This window comes from Balaenoptera musculus, chromosome 10 (genome assembly GCF_009873245.2).
Source record: "Balaenoptera musculus isolate JJ_BM4_2016_0621 chromosome 10, mBalMus1.pri.v3, whole genome shotgun sequence".
In the NCBI taxonomy this organism is placed as follows: Eukaryota; Metazoa; Chordata; class Mammalia; order Artiodactyla; family Balaenopteridae; genus Balaenoptera; species Balaenoptera musculus.
Genome location: NC_045794.1, coordinates 78,303,823 through 78,323,827, shown reverse-complemented (window position 1 = coordinate 78,323,827; position 20,005 = coordinate 78,303,823). Strand labels below are relative to the sequence as shown.

Here is a 20,005-nt window from a genome sequence, read left to right as displayed (position 1 = left end):
GCCTGCCTTACAGGCTCAGATGCCTCTCAGGCAGGGTGGGGAGCGAGCTGCTCGCTGATTTGTGGTGTGGCGTTTGGTAAGTCTCCTCCCTGCTCTGCAGTTTCAACCAGGCTGTGTAAATATGTATCGTAGAGCTGTGTAGTAATTCGTATCCTATGAGATGCTTGAAAGAGATGCAAGTTATTTGGGGGCTTTTAATAGTTGTCTTTATGCTTGGCCAAGTCCTTCCGTAATTTCTCACTGGATTTCTAGATACTTAAACTGCTGAAACTCCTAATGAGCCACCAAAATCCTTATCGTTTGGTCCTTTAAAAATGTAAATTCAATGAGTGTGATTTAAGAGGTGAACAGATATCTGACTGAGTAGGAGGGTGCCGGCTACTGGCTGGACAAGAGCCAGTTCTCCTCTTACTTCCCTGTCATTTTGAAAGTGATCCTGGGTCTGACCAGACTGAGTTGGAATCTAACTTTGTACTTTAACATCCGGTCTGTTGAGAAGCGGGCATCCCTCCTTGAAACTTCAGACTCCAGAAAACTGACTGCGAGACAGCGTGTGGTGTGGTGGCTGTGGTTGGGAGAGGGAGCAGCAGAGGGGAAGCGTCATGATCTGAAGAATCAGGGCTCCTCCGGCCGGCTGTCCTTGGCCACCCCATGGTGGTGGATGCAGCGCCCACTGTGGGGCAGGGAAGGTTCCATATCACCTGAACTCTGCCTATAAGAGCTGCTTGATCTCATGGGAAATCTGTATTCAATTTGTGGTTGTGTGTGTGCATCTGTGTCAGGGAAGACTTTGGGATATTGCTGCAAAATAAATAGTCTTTCATTTCCTGGACATTAAAATATTTTGAACACTTATTAATTCAGGTCATTTTTCTCCCAATTAGTTCTGTATCAAATGTTTACCCTGGAATGTCACAAAGGTGGGCTTGTTGTTGGTAATGATCCCCAACCTTTAGAAACAAAAACAGCTTGGGGGGGTGGCGATGAGGGGTATGGAGAGTTGGAGGAGTTTGCTGCTTATTGTGTGATCCTTTGAATCGTGGAGATGAAATTTCTGTTGTTAAAAGAAAATTGGGGGGCTAGTTGAAAAAATAATTGGAGGGCTAGTTGTTCTGACAGCAGAGCATCTTAATAGCCTCATAGCATTGTGAGCGCAGTGATTGACAGAGATTGACGTGCACGGTTTCAGTTGGAATGAAAGGGAGAAATTGCCACCCAAACTGCTAGAGCACAGCTTGTGAAACAACTATAGCTGCCGTCTGTGCAAGGCTGTTCAAAAGGGTGGCAGGAATGGGTCTCTTCTTGCCAGCCGCCGGTTGACGGGCTCTTCTGGAGAAGCCCTTGCAACGCTGGCCAGCCGCTCGCTCCCCCCAGGCTCTTCCTCCTCTCTGTTCCCCTCTTCCAGCCACTGAAGATCACAGTCGGTTACCTAAAGTACAGACGTGGGTTGTTTGCAGGCTGCCTGGCGGTTACTTTGTAGCCTGGGGGGGAATTTGGGACTCTCTTCTGACTACATCCCTCACATTCCAGGGTGTGAGCCACTGAGGATAATGACCCAGGGAGACTAAGTCAGGACCTATTGCAGGAGGTGGCCTGAGGGCCTTTGAATCCAGGTCACAATTTAAGTAGGGCCTCAAATTTAGATTTTTAACATTATTACCCAAAGAGTTAAGTGTAGACCCAGAGATAAAAGCAATGGGATTAAAAGAGGATGTTATTTATCATATAACTTAAACGTACACACACACACACACACACACACACACACACACGCACATGCACACTCAGTTTATTTTACTGTGTAATTTATTCCATAGTTTTTATTTTTAAATGTTTGTAAATTGTAAAATATTATATATAGAAGATATTCCATTTTAAAAAGTAACATGAAACACCCCTGCACCTAAAACCCAGGGCAGGAAATCAGACTTGACCCTCTGACCTTTTCCCTGATTCATATCCCGCTGTCACAAGCCTCCTCACCCAGGAGGTGATGCTGTCCCAGGGTTTGTGTTAACTGTCCCCTTGCTTTTTCTCTATCGTTTACTACCTGTGTGTTTATACCTAAACAAGAGTTTGCCTGCATTTGAACTTTGTAAAGTGGAGTTCATACTGCATGTGTTCTTCTTTGACTTGCTGCTCTTAAAATTTATCCACTTTAAGTCTTGAAGCTATGGTTCATTTCATTCCACTGTACAAATGCACACAAGGTACGTGTATCCATTCTATTGCCTGTAGACCTTTGGGTTATTTTGGGTGGTCGTTACTGTTGTTGTTTTCTGTTGTGGACATTGCTGCTATGCATATTTTTAATGCACTGTCCTAACGTGGGCACTTGTTCTTAGGAATGGAATTTCTGGGTCTCTTGAGCTTGTGTATGTTCAAATGCCAAACAATTTTTAATGTTCTAAGAATTCAGTAAATGTAAACATTTCAAATATATCTTGGAATCCAATTCCATTGCTTCATTTAAAAATAAATTCTGGGACCATCAGAAAAATTTTTAATGGAAGTAGGCCTGCCTTGTTTTGGATCCTGAGCAACTTCAACCTTAAGGAGATAGCTTTAATGCTTTTTGTACTTGTTACAGAAACCTTTTTTTTTTTTTTTTAATTTATTTATTTATTTTTGGGTGTATTGGGTCTTCGTTTCTGTGTGAGGGCTTCCTCTAGTTGCGGCGAGCGGGGGCCACTCTTCATCACAGTGCACGGGCCTCTCACTGTCTCGGCCTCTCTTGTTGCGGAGCACAAGCTCCAGACGCGCAGGCTCAGTAGTTGTGGCTCACGGGCCTAGTTGCTCCGCGGCATGTGGGATCTTCCCGGACCAGGGCTCGAACCCGTGTCCCCTGCATTAGCAGGCGGATTCTCAACCACTGCGCCACCAGGGAAGCCCCAGAAACCATTTTTGAAGGGCAAAAATCAACCTTTAGAACCTGAGAATCACAAATAAAACAATCTAGCCCTCCAGAGTCACATGAGCCACATGTTAACTGTCACTCGATGGACCCTGTGAGTCTCTTCAGCTACCACAGATGAGTGAATATGTAGAGTTGGCTCTCCAACCCTGTAAATGCAAAACCATTTAACATACGGGACTTGGGCATCATGAGGGGGGGGGGCCCTGGAACCATTCCTTACGATGCCAAGGGACAACCGTATATGCCTGTCACACACTGGTGTCATCCACATCTGTGGTGTTCTCAGTGAAGACCCTGTATGGGAAAAATCATTGCCCACATGGAATAGATTCGAAGCTGTGAGCATTAGGAAACTGAGTTCTCAATAGAAATGTTTCAGTAGGATTTGTCCCTTGAAGAGATGGTATTTTGGTTACATCATATAAAAGTGATGTAACATTAGTATACGTTATTTTTTATGGGATTTTCATTTGAAAACTTCTAATTATGACTTGGTAATTCCAGCTTAGGTCCACAACCTTTTTTAAAGAACTACCTTTTGAGACGTGGTCTTACTTCCTTGGGAAATTGGATTTAAAAGCCCTCTTTTCAGTAGGGAGTAAAAGTAATTACATAAACTAAAGTTAGTTTGAGTTACAAAAATGCTTACTATCCTGAATATTGAGGCCAGTTATTTTGCTATTATTATTAAAATCACAGGTCCTAAGAGGAAACAAAGAAATATGTTAAGTGAGCTAATGGAATTTTGTAGGTATTTGCTTTGAGGTTGCAGACTCAACCTCAAAGTAGGTTTAAAAAAAATATGACAATACAAGGTGGGAAAAAACCAAACTATACCAAAAAGAAAATATAAAACAAGAAGTATCTCTGGTCCCAGATTCCCAATCCTATTCCCCAGAGGTAATTACCATCCACAATTCCTAAGACATCCTTCTAGAAATTTCTCTACAAATAGAGTACACTTGTATCACATTTATATAAACCCCACCACTGCCCCTCTTTTAAAGCACAAATGAGTGTGTACTATATATTTATATAGCTCTGTATCTTTCTTGCTTAACAATTTAGTTTGGACAGCTTCCCGTAGTAGCCAGTTGAGATCCACCTCTATTTTAGCGTCTGCATTGTTTTCCATTGTAATAGTTTTTTAAGTGGCTCTCCATTAATGGATGTCTAAGCTGATTCCAGAATTAGAAACGTAATGGTGGTGGTAGTGGTGATGGTGGTGATAAAGGCAGACTGTCCTGTTAGAAGAAGCAAAGAATAGGAGAAGGAGGCAAAAACATAAATATTTTCATCTTCATTTCTGTTCTTTAAATCTCTCAAATTTTTTTTTTTTTTTTTTTTTTTTTTACCTGTTTTAATGTGTTTGGAGAACTGTATGGAAGCTGAAGAGAACGAGTTTTTTTTCTGCTTGCCTATCCTTCCTTGTGATGGTCATAGTGCTGGAAGAGATGGTGATACTTCAGGATACGAGGGAAAGGAATGTGTTTACAATTTGTTGGCTAAAGAGCTGGGAGATTCCAGTTCTCTTCTCTCCTACTTCTAGTGCAAACAGTACCCTATTGTAACAGGAGTGTTTCTTATAACCTGATTAGCAAACCTTTCTTAAGATAATTAATCTCTTTGGACCGTGGAGGACTTTCATTATACAGAGCTTATTATTGCATTAATATTTCTCTAAAGGTGTTGGTTGCCTATCCAAACACCATTTTCCTTCCCTTTCTGCCTGGCTGGCAGAGCCAGTACAGTAGAGGCTGAAAATGTTAGATACTGCTTCCGCGGCCTCCCTTGCAGCTAGCGCATGGACGTATGACTGAGGCCCGGCCAGAGGGACCTAAGGAGAAATCTGCTGAGGAGTTTCTGGAAAATATTTTCCTTCCTAACAGAATATGAAAGAAGAGCAGTATTCTCATATATAGCCAGAAATTGCCTACATGTGATTCTTAAAACTGCAGTAGCTCACTTGCCTCCATGAGAGAACTTGCAAATGCCCTGAAGATAGTATAATGAAGAATTGGAAAGAGCTTGGATCTTTGATAACATTTTTTTTAAATTAATTTATTTTAATTTATTTATTTTTGGCTGCGTTGGGTCTTCATTGCTGCATGCGGGCTTTCTCTAGTTGCGGTGCAAGGGCTTTCTCTAGTTGCGGCAAGCGGGGGCTACTCTTTGTTGCGGTGCGCGGGCTTCTCATTGCGGTGCCTTCTCCTGTTGTGGAGCACGGACTCTAGGTGCACAGGCTTCAGTAGTTGTGGCCCACAGGCTCAGTAGTTGTGGCTCTCAAGCTGTAGAGTGCAGGCTCAGTAGTTGTGGGGCACAAAATTAGTTGCTCCACAGCATGTGGGATCTTCCCAGTCCAGAGCTCCAACCCGTACCCCCTGCACTGGCAGGCGGATTCTCAACCACTGTGCCACCAGGGAAGCCCCCTGATAACATTTTTAAGCCACCAGATCAGCCCTGTCCGCTGATCTTAGTTTGTGACATCATAAGTGCCCTTATTATTGAACGTCTTTTATCCAGTTACTGAAATTATCCTACCTGATGTGGAATTTTATCCATAGGAAATGCTATCAAAGTAGAGAACTCAGTTATAAGACAGTTGAGTGCCTACTGTGTTCAAGAGGCAATGTGAGGCTGTGGGACTGCAAACAAGTGGGAAAAAGAATAAGGCAACTAATAATACGAGGCAGTAATGAATTTAGTGCAAGCAGAGGGACTCAGTAAGAGCAGCAGGGGTTCAGAGTAAGCACTGTGTACTAGATTGGAGGTGATAAGAAACACTTCTGTGTGGAAGAGGTTAAATTGAGTCAGACTCTGAAGGAACCCCAAGGTTTTGGTAAGTAAAGAGTTGGGGATGGTATTCCAGGAAGCCTGAAGTTTTAGAAAGAACATAGGCTATGGAATCAGACCTGAGCTTGAGCTTAGGCTCATCACTCACTAGTTTGTGAACTTGTCAAAGTCTTTGATTTCTTTGATACTCATCGTGATAGACTAAACATAACTTGTAGGATTGGGGTGGGGATTAGAGACAAAATATGTCAAACATCTGTCATGCTGACGGGCACGTGGCAGGCACCAGGTAGATGGTGGAGGTGGAAGGGGTGGCTGGACTGCATGTTGGGGGGTGCGCATGAACAAAGGTAAAGTGAGTTAGTAGAAGTGATCTGGGCATGTTGTTCTTGATCTGGTCAGAGATCACTGGATCAGGTCATTTGGTCCAGGTAAGAAGGTGTGTGTACAAAATCTGGAGAGAGACAGGATTGGGTCAAGACATGGAAGACCTTGACTTTTCAACTAATGGAATTTGGACCTCATCCTATAGACAACTGTGGTGACCACTGACGGGAGGGCAGCCTGGAGACAGTGAGATGAGTTAAGAGATGGTTACAGGAGTCCAGATGTGCAGTATAGAAGACCTGAACCGAGCAGGTATCAGATGTTGGAAAGAAAGGAAGGGTTAGGTGTTAGAACATCAAAAAAGAAAGAGAACTTAGTGATGTGTGAGCCAAGGGGGAGGAAAGACTTAACAGTGAGCCTCAAAAACCTGAATGCCTGTCAGTTGTTCAGTGTGAAATTCAGAACTGACTTAGAACACTTCCAGATAATCATATCCTAGGTTGGGGCAAGAACATTTGGCAAGATTTATTGAAATTTTCGATGAAAGATGCTATATTAATGGTAAATAAATGATAATGCCCAACTCTGCTTGTCATTTAATTCTTGCCTAATTATGTTGGTCACTTTCCCACTGTTTATATATAAAATTTGGTTTCTTTGAAGGATGTGATACTTAATAAAATAAACATACCCTTGCCTCTGATTAGATATGATTGAACACTTTGAGTCAGCCCTGTAATATGAAGTATACGTTCAGTAATTGTTGACTGCGTGTTAAGCTAGTATGAAAAGCAGTTGAGCAAAATTTTCTCTGACACAGGTCCTTACAGATAAATTTACAGTGGCCTTATTAATAAAACATCAGTCAAATAAACATCTAAAGTAATGAATGACATCACAGGCATCATCAAGTATAGAAATCAAAGAAGTTTCAGTTCATCAAATGCAGAGTAACGTCTTGTGCTGAATGAGGTTTCATAGTGTTCTCAGTTGGTGAATCTTGAACAGATGGTTCTCTAACATTTTGGAATGCTGAATAAGGTAGATGGACTGAGTCAAATTAATAAAGTGTACCACACTGGAATATTAGTGGGTAGTTAGCAGCCCTTGGAGTCTTATTAGTGCATCAGCTTTCCCAATGTAAGGCAAAAGAAAACCCCACCATTCATATATCTTAGGGAAGTAGGCACTCTTCCAGTTGGGCACAAAGTTAATGTTTTCCAATGGTAATTCTGCACAAGGCAGTTCTGTAATAAGCTCAGAGCAGGTGTCCTGTCTGAGAGTTTTTGCAGTCTCGTTGGGAAGTTAGGGCACTAAGCCAGGTACAGGCCCATGATTTGTCTACAGTTCCCAGTAAAGAGAGAAAAAAAGCATCTGTCATTGAAGCTTTCCCAAACTACCTTCTATTCTTCACAGGCTTTTTTTTTTTTTTTTCCCTTTTACAAATCTAATTTGGATTTTTAAATATTTTTCCTACAGAATTTGAGTCATAATAGATATACAGTGTAGATTAGGTGTACTGTGGTGCTTTCCTACAGTCAGAAGAATCTTGAGTTGTTTTCTGTAACTGTGGCTTACAGGGAGGAGAATATGATTTGCAACATGCATATGTTGAAGGATTTCTTTTTTCAATCTGTAAATAAAAGACAAAAAGAAGTGTGTGCTTCAGGGGAGTCGTTTTATAATTCTTGCCTTTTCTTTCATCCTAGGTAAAAATTTTGCCCTTTGTCATCTATCAGACCCTTCTAATAAAAAGCACCAGGCACTGTGATAATTAGTTTAACATTTCAGATGAGCAGAGATGGAATAAATCATCAATCATGTATTTCTGAGGCAAAATGTCTGATTTTCCATCATGTGATGGATACTGTTATTTCAGGTGAGAATTCAGCTGTCCTTAACTTCACATGATTTTTTTAACAGTAGATCTGGTGACCTGATCCCTGCATCCCAGACAGAGACCCACTTAGTGTTGCTGTGCAGTGCAGTGTGAGTGTACAGGCACATAATGATGAAGTCTTCCAAATTCATTAATAAATCCTTATGTGACTATGCACAGTACATGAACCAAGTCTGAAATCCCTATATGTACAGTATAGTCATGGTTCTGTGTTTTTAAAAAATAAATAAGAATCTAAGCAGTGTCTATATTTAAGGGAGGTTATGGGTGATTTTCCCCCTACTCATTTTGCTATTTCAACTTCTCTATTTCTCAATATTTTATCTTTATGATTAAAAAAATTTCCCCTTGCCTGCATGATGAAGTGTCAAGTCTAGCATGGTTTACATAGAGCCTGCCACAGGCTGTCTGTATTCTTCAGTTTCATGCCTCCTTCCTTTAGAAATACTTGCCCTGTACCTCTTTTTTGCCCCAGCCCTCGATCAAACCCTGACTTAGGATGACCCATTTAGCTCTAAATTCTAGACACCCGAAGAAACTTTTAGTTTCCTAAATATTCTACTGTTTGCCTCTGTGGATACACCGTGTTCCTTGCTAGGCTCTCTTGGCTGATTTTTGAGCCTCCTCTTCTAAGGCCACATCAAATATCATCTTCTTAGAAGGTGCCTCACTGAAGCCTTACTTATTTCCACTTCTTTGTTTCCTGTAGTCCATGTTACATTTTTCTACAGTTGTATAGTTCTGTATGTCTCCCAGCCCAAGAACTCCTAGGCTAGAGTTTAGCATATTCATCTTTCTGACTCCAGTACTTTTAGCATACTGCCTCACTCACAAAAAATGCCCAGAAAAACATTTTTTAAGTGTCAGTTCTGTATCTTAGGGGGCCTGGCTTGGAACCTAAATTAATCAGTTCCTTTAACTGTCATAAAAACAATTTGGTGTAAGTCAGTGAGTAAGCCTTAGTTGTACTTTGTGTGCTTTTAGTTAAATTCAGCCTCTTTGAGAAACATTGGCTTTCTAAATAACTATTATTAAATGAACCAGGTCATTTTCAATCTGCGTCAACATGGTATTTAGGATTTTGCTGCCTTTTGCAGAATGTAAGATTAAATATTTTTGTGTCTAAATCTGATGTATTGAGTTACACCATAGATATTAGTGCCTTGCTAGAATACCATACAGATTTCTACTCTTTTTCTGTATTTTGTACATTTGCTCTTCTATATTCTGGTACTGAAGACAAATATTTATTAGAGTATCATGAAAATTTCCGAAACTTTAAATATGTTAAAGAGCTGACAAAACGCAATATGAATTGACACACCATTGAAATTAAAGTTCTTTTCCTGCTAGAATTGAACAATTCTGTATGTTAATCAACATGCATTTATTGAGTACTTATATGTTATAGGTACTGTAAAGATAAAATAGTTTCGACAGCTCCTGAATTTTCATTTTCTATGATTTTTTTGTATTTTATTTACTTTTTTTTTTAAACTATTTTGTGGAATAACTTGTAGTAACATGCATACATCTTAAATGTACAGTTGGATGATTTTTACCTGTGTTGCACCATGTATCTGTCCCCTGTGTCAGTGTTGTCCGCACCCAGCACTCCCTTGTGCCACCTTCTGGCAGATCATTCTCCCTTCCCCTGCTTCCCCACAAGTGTAACCAGTTCTGACCTCCCTATCCTTGGAATCACAGAGCATGTCCTTTTGGGTATGTAGTTTCTTTCATTAAGAATGACATTATTGAGATTCACTTATGTTGTGTGTTAATAATTGTTCATTCTTTTTACTTGCTGCATATTATTTTTAACTGCTTTTTGCTTCATTTTCATTTTGGTGAATAAGTTTCATTATACTGAAGTGTAAATATTCAATGTGTGTTAATTGCTATGTGCTGAGGGCTGCCAGCTTTACAGACCTAGTAGCGATAAAACTGTCGAGAAAAAGAGCTGCAAAGGCTTAGAGGTTGCAGAGTTCAGCCACTTCATTTTCTCAAATGAGGGACCTAAGACTGGAGGGTTAACTAGACCCCAGGTCCCGCGTGGATCTAGACCAGGTTTCTTCCTGAGGTCAAGATGCTGTGTCACAATTCAGACTTGGTCATATGGAAGATCCCAGTTAACAGGAAAGCAGTCTTGGGAAGCTAGTAATTTAGAAATCAGTAATCAGCAAGACTTAATACGTTGGCCCATAAATGGTAAGAATTTCAGTTATCTGGAAATTTCTTTCATTCATCTATAATATTGTACTTCCCTCTTTGTGTCAGTTAAATTGAGGTGTTACTGACTCTGTTTGTGGAACTTATTCTTTTATTAGAACCAGTGCTTAAAGGAGAAGGAAGGGGAACGTTTTAACCAGTGTGCGTGTTTATTATGATGTTTTCAGTTTCAATGCATTGTCTTGAACTTTTGCCATTCCCAGATGTTGTTCTTTTAAAGCCTCAATGAAAACCACAAAGATGATTTTTAGGATGAGAAGTCTTAGGGTAAATTCTGATTCTGTGATCTCCGTAAGTAAAAAAGTAGTCCTTAATCTTATACCTTTCTGCTAAGGTAGTAGTGATTCATAGAAAGTTCCATAGAAAAGATATTAAAGAAGAGATTAGTGGACTCATAACAATGGAAGATTAAATCCCTTACTGTAACATTCTTCAGAATATTAGAGCCTCCTTAAATATAATCAGTAAACATAGAAACAAGTGGCTTATCTTTTTTCTTAATTATAAAGCGCTGTTTTTCAAACAATTGAAACCCATTAGTTGGTTATGAAATAGATTTAATGAATAGCAACTATCATTTTATATTTTTAGATGGAAAGGCAGAAGGAAGAGTACAGCAAATACCCATCTGTGTTACCCAGATTCAACAAACATTTTCACATTTGCTTTGTGTCTGCGTGTGTGTATGTTACATACAGACATCAGGGCATATCTTTTCTGATATGTATCTAAAAATAAGGACTTTTTCTATATAATAAAATTAACATGCCTAACAAAATTAATTGTAATTTCCTAATACACAGTTGTCTAAAAAATGAGCTAACCAACCATGTTTTTTTAAAATACTGTTGCATGTATAAAGATAAGTGTTTCATAAAACTTGTGTTTCAGTTATGTATGTGTGTATACATGTGCACATATGTATGTATGTAGTGGTACATATGTATTTCTTACTATGGGTCTCATTCAGAATTGGGAATATACTGCTTTATAGCATAGGAAAGTTGGTTATAATAAGTATTTGCTACCCAGTGATACTGCTAGTTCTGTGCTGAGTATTGTGTGGTGTCTAAAAAATGAATACTTCTAGTAATCTGTAAAGCCAACAAGGAAGATAAAACAAGTAGGGACCCACTCAACAGTATAAATAAGAGCCAAAATGGATCAGGAAGGATAGGAAGTGACATGAGCCTCAAGAAAGAGATTTTGAAGGAATGGTAGGATTTGGATAAGACAGAGAGGCCTTGGAAATGTTGTGTCCAAAGGGAATGATGTAACTACTGAGGTTAAAAAAAAAAGTACAGAAATGTATTGTGTTCTACAGTGCTGGGATCTGTCTGGTGGAGGTTGGAAGAAAGGAGGAAGACACTGGAGAACTGGAATGGGAAAAATTACTCAGATTAAGTACCAACAGGAGGAAGAACCCAATTCCTTTATTAAAAAGAAGAACTGTACATCTTGAGCATTTTGTAACATGATGTAAATGGAAGTTTAGAAGATGAGCGTAATGATTCACTATGGACTAGATAGATAGAAGAAGTAAAATGTTGAAAGCAATGAAACCCGATTAAACCATTGCCCTTTGTATATGTGAGGTAGGGAGTTGGGGGCTGGATTCAGGTAGATGGACCCGGAAATAGCAAGGAAGTGTCAATCTAGAGAGAAATTGCTAGACAAAGAAATAACAGAATTTGGTGGCAGCTTGAATAAGGGATGCAGGAGAGAGAACCTGGTAAAATTAGAGAATGAAGCCATTGATAGATAAGGTCATGGGATTAACTATAGCCTGGTTGGAAAAAAATCTCACACTTTATGTATAAAGACAAGCTTCCATGACATAATACTCTCAAGAAATAATTTAGGAGGCTTTTTAGAGAAAGTAGCAAGTTATGATCATTAGATAAGCTTTTCTAATACAATTTCCCCTTGTTTTGCTTAAAGACTTAGAGATAGGAAATGTTAGACATCTGTCTTTAGGGTCTTAATTTAGAGTTCTGGTTTTACTGAAAATAACAACATAGAAGACTAATGACACTTATTTAAAAATTAAGGACCAGATATTGAGATTTAAAATTTTAGTCATTAGAGGTACTGTCTCTTTTTAAAAGTTAGATTCAATCACTCGAATACTAGGTCGTCTGCTTTTGGGTTGGTGGGCATTTTTAAGAAGTATTAGCTTTGCTGTTGAGGTTCATTGAAACTTGATCCTTAAGGCACTTCCTGGCGTGAGTTTGAGATCCTGCTCGTCTTTTCTCCTCCCCCTCTGCGGCAAGATGCAGATGCACACACAAGCAGATTCCATGGGGTGGCAGTGCTCAGCTTCTACTGGAAGAGCTTAATCATGACAACAGCAGCACCATTGTTCTTGGCTCTGGACTTTTCTGAAGTTCCCACCTATTGGGGGTGTGTTGTGTTTCATAAACGATAGCTTACACTTACAGCACTTATTCTGTACAAGGCCCTGTTCCAAGCACTTCATAAATATTAATTCATTTCATCCTCACAGTCACCCTGTGAAGTTGACACCTGCCCCCACTTCACAGATGAGGAAACCGAGTCATAGAGTAAGTAACTACTTGACCAGGGTGATACAATTAACATGGCAGAGCTGGGGTTTGAACCTGCATAGTCTGGCTCTAAATCTGTGCTTTTAAACCACTAACTTAGGCTACCACTGTGCCACAGTTAAGCTCTGTTTAGGACACACGGCTTTGGAATCAGGGCTTTTCCTGTGAATCTGAGCTGGCTAGTTGCTGCAAGTATTGTGAGTGGCCCTAGAAGGCTGTTGCCTCTGTTTGGAAAGACAGTCAACCCAAATACAGACTTGGATTCTAAGAAGGGTCATGGTATAGTGTTTATCTTAAAAATCACAATCCACAATTCAATTCATTTCTTTCAGTTTCCTTCCTCCCAGATTACAAAACAATAAGTTCCTAGAGGACTATTGTCTCTCCGAAACATGACTCTTTGGCGCTTGTGAACTGCTGTAGCTGTGGGAGAAGGAAGCTTCCTCTTATCTGCATCCTGGTAGCAGAGCCTCTAATGATTACAGTATCCACTGGAGCTGTAGCCAGAAGAGGGAGTTGATGTGTAAACTGGCATGTTCCCCTGGCATTGAGAATCATTTTTAAAATGGTTAAAACAGAAGCAACCTACATTTTTTATTATACAAGATATCTTGGGATTTAAGCTAGTGTTTCATCTTACTTATTAAATGTCAAATTTGGAATATCTCCAGTAATTGCCTTGTAGCACCAAGAACTGTCCAAAGCCGTCTGTTAGTATTCTTTCTCCCTTCTGGTTTCTCTACCATGCATACTTTTTACTTTGTAATATTTAACGGTAGCACAGTGATTTAAGTAAAGGAAATTTTAGGGGTTGTAAGGGTTATGGAAAACATGTTCATGTCTAGGAAAGGGTCTGGTATATGCAGTAGGCTTTCAGTAGAGGTTGGAAATATTATGAAAGCCCAGCCCTTTGAGCCAGGTGGAATCACAGCTCTTCTACATGCTAGCTTTATGACTTCAGATAAGTCCCTTACTTTTTCCATCTGGAAATGAGAATAATTGTTGTAATCTCAGATTCTTAAAAGGAAAAATAAAATAATGTATGTGAAGCATTTAGAAAATTATACGATACTTAATAAGTCCTTAGTAACTAGTAGCTTCTCTTTTTAAAATAAATTTGAACTATCTTGCCAAGATCCTGTCCTCTTTTGGACCATTCTTCTTGAGGCCTGCTTTTGGCCTTAAACAAGTCATTGCCTTCTTAGACTTTAGAGGATAAAAGGGCTCCTTTATTTTTGTGTTCCTGTTCTATTGAATTGTGATTTCCTAAGGGACAAGGAGCTATAATTGTCCCTTGGTATCCCTGGGGCACTGGTTCCAGGACCTGCCTTGAATACCAAAATCCTTGGATGCTCAAGTCCCGTAGTCGGCCCCAGCTTCCGCAGATTCAGCCACAGATTGTGTAGTGCCGTAGTATTGATTGAAAAAAAATCTGTGTGTAAGTGGACCTGTGCAATTCAAACCCATGTTGTTCAAGGGTCATCTGTACCCTTGACAGTCTTGCTGGTGTATTGGATAAATTATTTTTTAAAGTTTTTCGTTTAATGCAATACAAGACTGCTTCCTTATATGCTACCACAAATAATGGATTGAGTTCAAACTCAATGGATGTGTTAGAAGGAGCAGGCACCTAGTTCTCTGCAACAGTTAGGATGGTAACCGCAGCGGAAATGTCACTTAGGAAGGGAGTACACCTGCATGTTCTGTACATTGTGGGTCTTAGTATCTGTCGTTTGATAATTGGTTGCCTGTATTCTGCTTGGAGCAGCTAAGAGCCGTGAGACACATTAGTCTCCTGAATATTTGATCTCTTGCATGAATCAAAGCCATTAATTAACAGTCCAAAGTCCAGTCTGTCTTGAAAGCAGTCCAGCACCACCTCAGCTGTAGGTTCTTCTTGATCTCTTTGCAAGCAGCTGAGAGGATGTTAAACATGTGGGACAACTGGCTGCCCCAGTTGGCTGTGTCAACCATTGATTCACGCAACAGATAACAAGGTCCTTTTGAGGAAGGAGTGTGGGGCAGGACACAGGTGGCTTAGGAGACATTCCCTCCCCTCCAGGCTTCAAGACAGTGGGGGAACAAATGTTACACAAATGCTTACCAGACCTAGAGAAGAAGTACTGTAAAAGGGGAACATGCAGATTTGGGGGAGAGTATAAAGGAAGCTGGGCATGGGAATGGGGGAGGCTTTGTGGAAGAGACAGTGTTTGGGTTGGTCCTTGGAAGGTACCTGGGGATGGAGGTATGGAAGGCCAGGGCGAGGAACTAGCAGGTACTTAACGCGGAGATTTAGGAAAGTGCGTGAGGCATTCAGGGGTTTATCGGACTCATGGAATGCAGTGAAGGTTAAAAGCTTTAGAGCTTGGTACAAATCTTGGTTCTGTGTCTTACTAGCTGTAACCATGACTTATTTGATGGCTCCTCGCTTCCAAATCTATAGAGCGAAGCTAATGGCTCCTACTTCACGGAGCTGCGGGGATTAAGGGAGAGCGTGTATCACGCTGCATCCGTACTCTGGTGCTGGTGTGCAGATGTGCTCACAGTAGCACTGCGGATGAGTCTGCTGGTATAGGGTAAGACACACGACCCTGATCAAGAGCATTTTAAATTCTTCGCTAAGGATTTCACACTTTAGGGAACTTAAAAGATTTTTGAGAAGGAACAGGACATGGTCTGTTTTATCTTTTAAAAAGATAATTTTGTGCTCGCTTCGGCAGCACATACTGGAACGATAACAGAGAAGATTAGCATGGCCCCTGCGCCAGGATGATACGCAAATTCGTGAAGCGTTCCGTATTTTAAAAAAATAAAAAATAAAAAGATAATTTTATTCAGCCCAAAGAAGTCAGAGTTGTTATATTGATTGTCTCGTTTGAAGGTCCAGCATGGCTTCAAAGTAAGGTTGTTTTTCCATACTAATAAATATTGAATGCATTTTTCATGGACATTAAAGTTTTTTTCTTTAAATACTGTTAAAACTGTAATACTGTTTATAATTTTGGTAGAACTAAAAGCAGCTTTTTATTTCCAATTGCTATTTGGTGATAATGCTGCTGGCTTACCTTAGAAAAAATAAAATTGCTCAAGGGAAATCACTTCAGTATTGCAAAAGGGAAAGAAATTAATATAGATCAGTTTTCCTTTGCTCCCTCAAAACTTAACGATGTTATTTCTAAGCCCTGTGTGATGTCTAGTAGTGTTCTGATCCATTTAAAACAGAATTCTATACTACAGATCATCCAGTACATATGCCCCTACCCCAGTATTTGTTATAGTACCAAAAACAAATTAAACCCCTGGCCTGCAGGGAATAGTTCAATTATGAGGCTTAGGTTTGCTTAGGGAATGTGCTTTAGGGCCTGAGTACCAAATGCTATTTTCTGGCTCAGTCTTAATATAGTATCTTTTCAAAGGACATGGACCAAGTTGTGACCCTACTTTTTCTGGGTGCCCTGGGAAAGGAGGATGGAAGGAGCTGTGCCAACTTATAAGCTCAGTGTGTTTGACCATATTCCCCCAGTTACATTTGGGAGTGAGTCTAGTTTCATCTCCAGGCAGCCTGACATACCTAGCATCTTTAGATTAAAGTTCACCTACCTCTTTCCAATGAGAATCAGGTTATGATAGGCACATGGAAAATATAGGTAGAGTAGCAATAAAACCCAAAAGTTCTAAAAAAGGAAGGAAAAGCAAATAGGCTCATCGCCAAGTCTAACAGTTACTCTCAGTTTGGTTCTGAACTTCCTAGTATCCACAGCAAAAAGGGAAACATGATTATTGGTATCTGATAGACACCCTTATCATATTTACTATTATATCCACTTTATGTATTGATCCAAGAAGCTATACTTTAGTAGACAAATTGCCTTCCCTTTTAATAGGGCACCTATAATGAACAGAGCATAGGTTGAAATGAAAAGTTACTCGGGTACGTATTCAGGCTGCTTCTTTTAAAAGCAGGCATTAGGCCAAGTGAGATCTCCAAGGATTCTTCCACCTCTGAAAGTAACTTCTGTTGCAGGTGACTGCCACTCATACGAAGTTATCCATCACTGTGTATCTAAGAGGGCGATACGTGTCCTTCAAACATCTTGTTCAGATTGGAGACGCCGAAAGACAGCAGGACAGGGCTGGATTTGTAGTTATCGCTCAGAAGCTTAGCCTTAAGCACATGTCCCTGCCAAGAACACTCACCCTCCATATTTCGGGGGTAGGGGAGGCGGTGAATAAAGGCTATAGGAAAAGGAGAAGGTTAGGCCTCGGCCCAGGGGGGAGGCAGACCTTCTGCCCGCAGGCTGCCTTTCTGGCCATTCTGCTCTACCCACTGGCTCAGGGCCTTGGGAACCATTTTTTCCCCCTTAGAGCTGCCTCTGCTCCCTCAGTTCCTGGAGGTGCTTCTCCTGGAGCAGAACGTCCCACTTCTCCCTTAGCCCTCAAAGCAAGTGCTCAGGTCCCTTTCCTGGGAAGGTTTTGCTGACAGACGCTGCTAGGAACGGACGGGGAATAACCGTGGTGGGGACGGATCCCAGAACCCCTCCGCAGCTGTTAGGTTAGTGCCCAGGGGTTCTCACCCACCCCTTCCCTTGGTTTGTTCTGAGTATAGGAAGTAAAAGCCTCAATGACGCTTATTCTGGTTTAGTCCTAAGTTTGGGGCTTCCTGTTTCCCCTTCTTTAGAACTCACCATCCCGCGTCTCCCTGCAAGAAGGCACTGTGACCCCTTCCGTCAGGAAGGCGGAGTTCTTGGTAGAGGTGAGGGGCCGGCGTTAGGGGCTCACTTCCCGTCCCTCAACTTGCCTGTTTTCGAGGTACCTGGGGTTCCCAGAGAGTCCTTCCTCTTCTCAGCAGCACCCTTTGCTCGTGTCTCCTCACAGCCCCCACCGCTCCCTCCCTCGGGGCTGTGGCTGTCCTTTAGCTGCCGGTGGTTCTCAGTGTAGACGGGTTTTCATTACCATACCCTTCCGCTTCTGCTCTTCAAGGCACAGTCTTTTTTAATCTGGCCTCCCCCCTCCTTTAATTTAATTCTTGTATAGATTATAAAGTACACAGTGAATCTTTGCCAGGTAAGGGATTAGTCTGCATTAATTGAAAGCTCTTTTGAAGAAATAGGTATTTTTCCTAGTGTATGTAACTCAGAGTAGGTTACCTACCACTGTTGCCTGGTAGAGGCTAAATGAGAAGATAATTCTTTCTAATTACAGTATCAAGTGTTTGTAAGTGCTTGAGATATTTGAAGAATTTGTTTTTGAGAACCCTGAACACTTTGCCTAATCTCCCTTACACTGTTAATTAGCAGTATCTGTGTGGATAAAGGATTGGGCTTTCAAAAGTACGTGTATTCCAGCCCCGGTTCCAAATGATCCTGGATTCCAGGTTTACTTTACCTGCAGTCAAGAAAGAGAACTTTTGATGCTACAGATGTTCTTTTTTCAGTGATACCGAGAGGAAGAGGTGGGGAGAAATAAAACCTTTATGGTAAAACTAGTGACTCAATTCCTGTTCCGTACACCGTGAACAGAATGTGCCATTGTCAGAATTGAACTACGAAAGGAAGTGTTCTTTGTCTAAACAAATTAGAACAAACATTGTACTAAGACACTTTACTAACAACATATCCTTTTGGATACCACATGAAGGTCTTTCGGATTTTTCATTTTGAGCATGTAGTGTGGAGAAGTAGCTTTCTTCTCAAATATAGGTCTTGAATATTCTGTACAGGTATCCACATGAATGGAGTAATTATGTCTTGATAAGGATGCTTATTGAGCCTTCAGAGTTATTTTTCCAGTACAGATTGGCTCAATTAGCAAGAAAACCAAATGTTTGATGCTAGGGTCCCGTGAATGGGCTGGCTTCCCTGGGTTCCGTATTCACTGAGAGGCTAGACATTTTGCAAGTGCGTATCAGGTGACCACAGTGTAGCAAGAGGGAAGATGGCTTGGTAGCATCATGTATATTACCAGTAAGAAAGTGATATAGGGACTTCCCTGGTGGCACAACGGTTAAGAATCCATCTACCAGTGCAGGGGACACGAGTTCGAGCCCTGGTCCGGGAAGATCCCACATGCCACGAAGCAACTAAGCCTGTGTTCCACAACTACTGAGCCTGTGCTCTGGAGCCCGCGAGCCACAACTACTGAGCCCGTGCTCCTAGAGCCCGTGCTCCGCAACAGGAGAAGCCACCGCAATGAGAAGCCCGCGCACGGCAGCGAAGCATAGACCCCGCTCGCCGCCATTAGAGAGAGCCCGCGCTCAGCAATGAAGACCCAACGCGGCCAAAAATAATAAATACATTAAAAAAAAAAAAAAGAAAGTGATATAAAGCTCACATTCTTCTGATAGAACATTCAAAGGTCCCCCCTTCAGGGCCATGCTGAGCAGTGCCTTGTTTTCTCAGCTCTGTCACCCAGCCTAGGGAAGGGTGTCTTCCCTTCTCTCCAGGCAAATCCGTGGCTTATCTGCTGAGCGCCTGTTCCTGTATATGTCTAGATATCAACTCTTCACTTGTGAGGCCCCAGCATCTTCTTTATAGGCCCCTTATCTTACTTTTCTGATTTCTACCATTTTTCTTCTTCTCCTTCTTCTCTTTGTGATTGTAAATGCGTGGGCATGATTCTGATAAAAGCAATAGCTTTTTTATCCTCATATAAAATTATTTTGGCTCAGTCAGTGTTTGCCTTTTAGAGCATGGATGAAGAGGAATGGACTTTACAGGCCGTGCCAAACCCAAGACGGGTGTGGCTCCAGGTGGCAACACCAGGACCATGGTAGGAAGTCGTCACGTGGATGAAGATTTCAAGCTCAGCCTGAGGGTTGAGTCTGGACCGAACCCGGAGTGCCCACAGAAGTCTGGATGACCATGTGAGGGACACTGCAGAATGGGTTCTCACTCGGTTGGTGGCTTGTACCGATCTCGCAGAGTCTTGCATATTTCATAAAAACTGAGTGGAGCCCCAGCTAAGCTGTTTATTTTCTGTGGATTTCAAGAAACATACATATTCTTTATGAGCCTTGCTTTTCTCATAAAATAGGGCTGGTGTGAAGAATATGTGAATACATAAAAAATATTTAGCATAATGCCTGACTCATAATAAAAGTACTCGGTCATTATTGTCAGGGAAGCATGCTCTGGAGACAGACGGCCTGGATTTCAGTCCTATCTCTGTTGTTTACTAGGAAGTTAACTTAGCTTCTCTGCATCTAGTTTTCTCATTTGTAAAATGGTAGTAATAGTAGAACCTGTCTCAGATTTTTTAGCCAATAGGATATAG

The 20,005-nt window shown here is 41.1% G+C and overlaps 1 protein-coding gene and 1 pseudogene across 5 annotated transcripts in view; both read left to right on the top strand.

Annotated features, from left to right (window-relative positions):
• The window catches only part of TMCC3 (transmembrane and coiled-coil domain family 3), a 305,666-nt gene that overhangs the window by 229,293 nt on the left and 56,368 nt on the right, over nucleotides 1-20,005 (top strand). Inside the window, exon 1 of one of the 5 annotated variants that reach the window (XM_036864843.1) lies at nucleotides 49-76. The exons of the other annotated variants lie outside the window; for them this stretch is intronic. The gene's annotated coding sequence lies outside the window, so the exon portion shown is untranslated. Of the gene's footprint in view, nucleotides 1-48; nucleotides 77-20,005 lie in introns of those variants that run through there. 5 annotated transcript variants of the gene reach the window in all.
• LOC118902891 lies at nucleotides 15,438-15,537 on the top strand (annotated as a pseudogene).